The sequence below is a fragment of the Muscardinus avellanarius genome, assembly GCF_963383645.1.
Source record: "Muscardinus avellanarius genome assembly, chromosome: 16".
In the NCBI taxonomy this organism is placed as follows: domain Eukaryota; kingdom Metazoa; phylum Chordata; class Mammalia; order Rodentia; family Gliridae; genus Muscardinus; species Muscardinus avellanarius.
In genome coordinates this window covers 54720004-54728983 of record NC_137802.1, presented here as the reverse complement: position 1 = coordinate 54728983, position 8980 = coordinate 54720004, and positions in this window count along the sequence as shown.

Genomic DNA, 8980 nt, shown 5'->3' with positions numbered 1-8980 from the left:
TCTGGGGAAGTATTAGCTGTCAGCAAGCAGCGGTCCTCCGATTCAAATTACAGAATTTGAATTCTTAATTTCTCCTAATCCATCAGTGAGCTGCCTTGCTGGGCTAATATTAGCAGCACTGGCAAGGCTTGGAGCAGAGTCACCGATGTCTCCTGAACCCCCCAGTCGATAGGGCTGGGGCCCGGGCCTGGGCCATGGGCCCCTCAGAGGCAGGGACCCCCCTGCTCCCCAGCTCCCTCCAGTCCCAGAAGGAATGCAGAGTTTTAGGGAAGTCCCTGGAGAGATGGAAGAGCCAGACAGCAGGAGACAGAGACAGCACAGGAGGGGTGGGGGAGACAGATCAGCCTGGGAGAGACTGGAAACAGGGAAGGGAGGGAGGGATGCAGGGAAGACAAAATGACTGAGACCACGAGTGATGGACTCAGCCAGAGAGGCCCAAAGTGATGGATGGAGACCTAACTGGAAAGGAGGGCCGGAGCCCTCAGAACCTGGGGCAGAGCAGGGCAGTGCTGACCTCAGCGAAGAGGAAACACAGCAAAGCAAAACCAAGCCCCACAGGATGCCCACGGTGCCGTCCGTGGGGACAGGGTGTCTCCTGGTTAACACAGCCCCCGCTGTGTGGTCCACCCGGCCACTGTGTCCACGGTGCTGCGGAGCCAGGCCTGCCTCTGCTCATAGCTCAAGCCCTCTGTCCAGCTGTATTATCTCTTTACCCCTAGGTGATAACCCTCCCCCTGGGGCCACCCAGAGCCTTGCAGGTGAGACATCAGGGCAGCTGCTGGGCTAAGCATACTCTTCAACAAGGCCATGAAGAAGGGACTATCGTTACGTGTGTGTGTGTGTGTGTGTGTGTGTGTGTGTGTGTGTGTACTGGGGATTGAATCCAGGGGCATTCTACCTCTGAGTTAACAGCCGTAGTCCTATTTATTTATTTATTGGTGGTACTGGGGTTCCTGGAAGCCCTTCTACCTTTGGGCCACACTCCCAGACCTATTTTATACTTTTTTTTTTTTTGAAACAGGGTCTCCAAGCCAGCACGGCTGGCTTCGAACCTGTGTGAGCCTCCTGTCTAAATTATTTTAATTAATTAATTACTTAATTTTTTGTGGTACTGGAGAGGGAGCCCAGGGGCTTTCTACCCTTAGGCTACATTCCCAGACCTATTTTATATTTTATTTGGAAACAGGGTCTCACTAAGTTGCTGAGAGCCTCACTAAGTAGCTGAGGCTGCTTCGAACCTGCGCGATCCTCCTGTCTCAGCCTCCCAAGTGCTGAGATTACAAGCGTGCACCTCCATGCCCAGTTTAATTTACTTTGAAATAGGGTCTTGCTAAGTTGCTGAGGCTGCTCTTGAACTCGAGATCTTCCTGTCTCAGCCTTTTAAGTACGGGGATCACAAGCATAATCACCATACCTGCTTTATCCCCTAATCTTGCTAGCATCCAGATGGCCATTTACCTTCTGACCATCTTACCCAACTCGCCTGGCACTACCTCCCGCTGCTCCATCTCCCCAAATCCACCCTTCACCCGGGCAGGGCGGTTCAGGTGAGGCCTTCGAGCCGCCGGGTCCCTGGTCCCTGTGACCTGCCCCTCCCTGGCCTACTCCTAGTCCTTTCTGTGACTATTCTGTTTCCTCAGCAAGCTGTGAGCCTTCCCATGCACAGCCAGGCGCCCTCCGATGTCCTAGGACCTGGCTTTGCCCTGGCAAATTCTCAATAAATATTTGTGGATTTATCAACTGATTGATTGACGAGGTGAAGGCAGGAGGCCCAGGATCTAGATGCCCGAGGGCTGAACAGTTTCCCTCTCAGCCTGAGCCCAGCGGGCAGTGTCAGGGAGCCAGAGGCTCAGGGAAGGGGACCCCAGGCCGCAGCAGGTGTTCGTGGCGGATGCTGGCAGTTCCAGGCTCCCAGCTGCCCTCTGGGGAGCGTGTCTCCCCAGGGAGAGAGGACTTGGGGATGTGGGGGGGGGGTTGGGGAAGACAGGGCTCCAGGCTGCTCCGCCCAGGCCCCCAGCTAGAGGGAGACCACTCCAGGGCCTTCATCTACTCGAGGTGTCTGGCCCACCCTCTCGCTGCCCCTGCTCCTCCTTCCTCACCCAAGAGGCTGGGCCTGCATAGGACTATTTTGGGCTAAACTCTGAATTATGCATGGTCTGGCCAGTGGGTCCGGCGCTGCTGACCAGTGGCAGGAGGAGTTGCCGTCAGTACTGCAGCCATTCACCTTGAGGTGTCTGAGTTCGTGCAGGCTCCGGGCTGAGTGTGACGGGCAGTGCGTGCATGCCTATGTGGCTTTTTTTTTTTTTTTTTTTTTGTTCTGGGGATTGAACCCAGGGGCCATTCTACCTCTCAGCTCCCCCAGCCCATTAAGAAAAAAAATATTTTTTTAAACAGGGTCTCACTAAATTGCTGAGGCTAGCCTCGAATCTGTGATCCTTCTGTCTCCGCCTCCCATGTACTGGGATTACAGGTGTGCACCACCATGTCTGGCTATGTGACTTCATGACTGAGGGATTGTGCACAAATGATTATAGGCCACATATTATAGGGGTTGTAGGGGTTGTGGGGTTCCAGAGACTTTCCTCTCTCTTAGGGGCTCTAGGATGGTGACTCTCTGGGCACAGGGATCCCAAAATCTCTGTGTTGGGGCAGGAGGACTATATGAAATAAATGTCCTGCCCTCATCCTGCCCCTGGTTGGGCTGCCCATGGGATCCTCAAGGGCCAGATGAAGGCAGACGGAAAAGACACATCACCCCATTAAGGCCAGCTCCAGGGAAGGGAAGAGAGGCCATTAACTGCCTACAAATATCATAGTTGTGCCCACAATGAATTGAGCTCCTCTGAGTCCAGGTGCTTCACATACATTACCTGAATTAAAGGTCACAATTCCACCACGTTATCCCCTCTTTACTCATGAGAAAACTAAGGGTAGGAAAGATTAAGTAACTTGATAAAGATTGCACAACATGGGTGCTAAGTGTGATGGCTCACACTTGTAATTCCAGCAATTCAGGAGGCTGAGGCAGGAGGCTCCCAAGTTCAAGGCCAGCCTATTCAATTTAGTAAGACCCTGTCTCAAAATAAAAACAAAAGAAGGCTCGGGATGTAACTCAGTTATAGGGCATCCCTGGGTTCAATTCCCAGTATCACATACAGACACACACACACACACACACACACACACACATACACGTTGCACAACATGGAATCAAATAAAAATTTGCACAGCTAAGCCGGACGTGGTGGCACACACTTGCATTTGTAATTCCAGTACTTGAGAGGCTGAGATGGGAGGGAGGATCACAGGTTCTAGGCCAGCCTCAGCTACTTAGTGAGGCCCTCTGCAACTTTGTGAGACTCTGTTTCAAAATAAATAATAAAAAATAGGTCTGGGGATATAGCTCGGAGGTAGATTGCCCCTGGGTCCAATCCCTAGTAACACACACACACACACACACACACACACACACACACACACATTGCACAGCTAAAAAAAATAATAAATAACCACAGCCTAAGAGAAAGTATTTATAATACATACATCTGACGAGCCGGGCGTGGTGGCGCACACTTGTAATCCCCGTGCTTGGGAGGCTGAGACAGGAGGATCGCACAGGTTCGAAGCCAGCCTCAGCTACTGAGTGAGGCTTTCAGCAACTTAGTGAGACCCTGTTTCCAAATAAAATATAAAATAGGTCTGGGAGTATAGCCCGGAAGTAGAAAGCCTCTGGGTTCCACCCCCAGTACCACCCCCAAAAAATTATAATACATACATCTGACAAAGGACTTGCTTCCAGTGAATCCTTAAAACTCAAGAAGACAAATAAGAGCTGAGTGTGGTGGTACATGCCTGTAATCCTAGTACTTGGGAGGTTGAGACAGGAAGATCAAAGGTTCAAGACCAGCCTCAGCCTTCATGAGGCAGCAACTTAGCAAGACCCTCTTTCAAAATAAAAAAAAAATAAAAAGGGCTGGGAGTATATCTCAGAGCTAAAATGACTCTGGGTTTAATCCCCAGTACTGTAAACAATTTTAAAAAGGGTCAAAAGAAGATATAGAGCTACACGTGGTGGCCCATGCTTGTAATCTCAGTATTTGGGAGGCAGAGACAGGAGGATTATAGGTTCAAAGCCAGCCTTGGCAACTTAGCATGGCTCTCAGCAACCCAGTAAAACCCTGTCTCAAAATAAAATAAAAATAAAAATAAAATAAAATAAAAGTAGAATGTCTCTGGGTTCAATCCCCAGTACCAAAAAAGAAGATGTAGGATGGCCAATATTTTCATGCACATGTGAAAAGATATTCAATATCATTTGTTACCAGGGAAACTCAGATTAAAACCACAAGAGATTCCACTGCACACCCAGCGGAGGGCTGGCTGGGCTACATTGGTGAGTTTGAGAAGCAACTGGAACTCTCTTACACTGGAGCCACTCAGTACAGTGATAACTGCTCTATTTTTAGAAAGCAGTTTCTCAGCTTCTTAAAAATGTACGAATACAGTTACCATAGGACCCAGTCATTCAACTCCTAGGTGTTTACCTACGAAAAATGGAAACATATGTTCACACGTATGTTCATAGCAGTTTGATTCACGTGGCCAAAACCTGGCACCAACACGAATGTCCACCCACAGGTGAGCCAGTTGTCACAGACACATACGATAGGTGAGCAATAAAGGGTGTGAACCACTGACACGAGGACACGGCTGAATCTCATAAACATTGTGTTCAGTGAGAGCAGCCAGACGCCAAGAGTACATATTACATAATTCCATTTATATGAAACTTCAGAAAAGACAAATCTAATCTATAGTGACAGAGAGCAGAGCAGTGGTTGCCTGGGGCTGGGGGCAGGGTGGGGACTGACTGGGAAGGGGCACGAGGGAGCTTTTGGGGCTGGAGAAGGTGTTCTTTATCTTGATTATAGAGGTGGCTATGTGTGCGCATCAATTTGTCATAACACTTCAAACTGAGCACTTGATATGTGTGCATTTTACTGTATGTAAATTATATTTCCGTAAAGTAGAAAGAAGAAAGCCAGGCCAGCTGAGCTGGAATCTACACCTGTAACTGTTGTACCCCGTGTCTCCCCATGTGGCCGAAGGGCAGGGCACCTGAGGCCCCTTTGAGGAAGTTTCTGGGGTTCTTTAGAATTTCTAACCTCCAGCTGGGCACCAGGCTTGAAGCCAGCATCAGCAACATAGATTGTTAGCGACTTAGGGAAAGTTTGTTTCAAACAGAAAAGTGAAAAAGGGCTGGGGGGTAGCAGCTCAGAGGTAGAAAGCCCCTGGGTCTATCTGCAGGACCCCCCCCCCACACACACACACAGAAGAACTGATTACCTGCCCCACCAGGAAGGAAGCACCCAGCTTCCCTCTGCTTCACTGCCCCAGGCTGTCTGTGGCTCTCCCGGAGGAACTGACCATCCCGGGGGTGTCACCGCCTGACCCCTCCTGTAGGAGGCATTTCACTGCGTCCTCCAGCAGCATCCGAACTGGCAGGTTAGGAGCACCCGGCAGTCAAAGCGTTGCTTTCTTCTACCCCTTAGGGTCACCCCAGGGCATGCCTCACCCCCAGAGAGGCCTGCAAGGCAGTGGGCCCCCAGAGCAGTGGGAGGGGGCTTGGGTGCTGGAGTAGGTGCTAGCTGAAGGTGCCAGGAGGGCTGGCTGGCCAGGCAGAAGGCCGGCGCTCGGGCACTCCTGCTCTTTGTCTTACTGTTATGACCAATCGTTTATTGAATGCCTATGAGTGACGCCCTCTGCCCGCACTTCCTGTCAATCCTCCAGATGAGGCCCATTGAGGCCGGAGCTATTGTTGGCCTCATTTCACAGATGAGGACACTGAGGTGCAGAGAAAGCATAAAGGTCACACGACTCGCAGGTGGACGAGGCTGACGGCAGCCAGAGCCGTTCATTTCCCAGCAAGCTTCACACCAGCTGGCGGGGGAGGTGTTTTGGTACTGGGCATTCTACCTCTGAGCAACACCCCCAGCCTGTTTTATTTTGAAATAGGGTTTCACTAAGTTGCTGAATTTCACTGCATGCTGAGGCTGTCCTGGAACCTGCCATCCATCCTCTTGTCTCAGCTGTCTCGGTGTCCCAAGTATTACCATTACAGGCATGTGCTACCATGCCCGGCAGCTTGGAGGTTTTTTTTAAATTCAGATTCCAGCTGGGCATGTGGAATTACAAATATAATGCCACACCTGTAATCCCTGGGAGGTTAAGGCAGGAGAATCGCGGGTTCAAGGCCAGCTTCAGTAATTTATTGAGACCCTATCTGAAAATAAAAAGGGCTGAGGTGTAGCTTGGAGGTAGAATACCCCTGGGTTCAATCTCCAGTTCCAAAATAAGTAAATAAATACAGATTCCTGGGTCTTTGTCTTTAATTTCCTTTAGATTCTCGGGAGTTTATCCAGGGAGAGCCTTGCCCTCTCCGGAGCCTCTGGGCTGTGCCAGCCCCACCCCATTCCCCCAGACCTGAGCACTGTCCCTTGTGGCTGGGTGCAGTGTCGGCCCATCTGCCTGAGAAGGGCGGGCTGGACCACTCTGGGGTTGAGGCTGGTGGAGAAGTGAGATCTACAAATAGCAGCAAATTGTTCATTGATTTCTGTCCTGTTTAGGGGAGCCCTGGGACCAGCGGGAGCAGGACTGGATTTGAACTGGAGAAATGGGAAGGGCAGCTGGCTCAGCCTAGGGCAGGCAGGCAGCATCAGCAGGTGGGCACCCAGGTCACGGGATCTTGGCTGTGCTCCTGCAGATATGGTGCCCTTCCTCCACCCACCCTGGAGGATGCAGGTCCCTGAAAAGCGAGTCTAGACTCCAGCTGGTATAACCAGCAAGTAGAGAAGGGGTAGAAAAAAAGATGAAGAAGGTTCCACCACCAAAAATGCCTGCTCTCCCAAGGTGGCCTATATTTCAAACTCCCTGCCCCATCAGGCCCCGAAGCACAGACAATTAATCAGGCCTCTACTCAGATTTGGGGGTCAGGAAAGAATCTTCATGCCTTGGAAGGCACCAGAGAGGTTCCCACTCACCTCCCCCTCAGTTTCTTCCACATCCCGCCTGTACCCTCAGCTCCTGGGGGTTGGTTACATATTCCCCGCGCCCCCCAGGTGCCCTTAGTGCCTTTGCACCAGCTTCTCCTTCTTCCTAGAACGCTTTCCCCATCTCCTCTCCACGAATCCATGTCCTGTGCAGTCCTGAGGACCTACACTAACTGTGTCCTGCTGAGAGCTTCCTGGCTGCGTAGTCCCCTGGGCCCATCCTGCTCTGGGGTCTGCTTCAGGCAACCACACCCCTGCCTTCTCGGAGGGCGGAGGGCGTGTGTACATGTCTACTTGTGGATGCTTGGGGAATGCTGCACTCCTGTGGTTTCCTGGGCAACTGTTCTGTCTCCCTTACTGGACAGCAAGGGGCTGGCCATCAGGAGTCACCTCTTACCTATCCTTACCTATCCTCCAGGTCCCCACCCCTGGGGCAGACGACACAGCACAGAGCTGTGGCCTGGTCAGCCTTAGACTCACAGTGTTGGAGAGTCTTGTCACTGAAAGGAAACACAGAGACACCTTGTCTCCTTCCCACCAGTCCAGAAAGTTCTTATGATGGAGACAGTTCTTGTATCGCTCTAGGGTGGCTGCTCCATCAGCTGGGGGTAGCAGGTGGAAGGGGCCCTGGGCAGCTTTCCAGATCCCAAGACCCCTTACTTCATGCCAGTGCAAGTGTCCCCCTGTCCATTTTCCAGGGGCAGATGGTGGATCTCCCTAAGTGCCCAGGGTGGAAGTAGGGAGCAGCAAAACCCAGAGGTCATTGCTATCAGGCTCAGCCTTGTTTCAGCTCTGCACAAGTTACAGGGGGCTTGTGGCAGTGCCCAGCAGAGGAAGGGTGGCACCATTGCTTGAAGGTGCCTGAGCCTTCTCATTGGGATGATGGGGAAACTGAGGCCTGGGGCAGGGGCCCAGCCGCCAATCCCCACTCAGCATGCAGGATCTCCTGGGCCTGGTCCAAGGCTGGCAGCAGACAGGGCATCACAGTTGGCATCTGCAGCTCCCTGGACAGGCCCCACAGAGGAGGGTAGACAGACAGCCTCCCAAGCCTGAGGCCAGGGCCGGGCCAAAACTTCCAGGGACAGAGTGATTTCCTGTCACTCAGCCCCTGAGTCCAGAGCAGCTGCTCCCTCATCTAATTAATGGCCCTGGCTCTGAGTCCTTGATGAAGGGGGATCATGAGCCGTTGCTCTGCTCGAGTCTCCGTGGAGCTTTCCATTAAGAGGGGCAGCCAGGAGGGCTCAGGAGGAGCCGGGGCAGCACGCAGGGCTGACGTGCCAAGAACCGCACCCCGTCCCACCTCCCGTCCTCCTTCTGCCCTTGCCATTTCGTATTCCCTCCTCCCCTTGCCCCAGAACACTGCCCGTTCCCTGTCCGCACACACTGCCCGTTCCCTGTCCGCACAGGTCTCTTCCAGCCCACCCCATCCTCTGCCCCCTTCTTTCACCCTGATCCCTACACCCTCAGCCCTCGCCTGGCTCCCATGGGGGAGCAGGCAGAGAGGTGTCTCCTTCCACTCACAGCTCACATTAAGGGTAGTGGGGTAGTGGTCTTGGGGGCTTTGCCTGTGATGTCATCCCAGCCCAGAGCCATAACCCTGGATGGACTGTCACTCTTAGCCACTAACACCCTGCTGGGGGTAGGGATGGTGGAGGTGTCCTGTAAGCAGCAGCTAGACTTCTGTGAGGACAGCCCAGGGCAGTGAGGAAAGCCCACTCCAATCACAGTTCAGCTGCTCAGTGCTGGCTGGTAGGGATCATGGGGGCCTGGTCAAATAGAGAAGGCTGGGCTGGTGACCCAACACCCCACCACTGGCCAGCTAGACAAGTCCTAGGAGCTGGAGGAAGTTCAGATTAATTCCAGTCAGAGCCAGGGAAGGACAGCTGTGACCAGCAGTCTTCTGAATGGTCCAGGAGGAAATGACAGGTGAT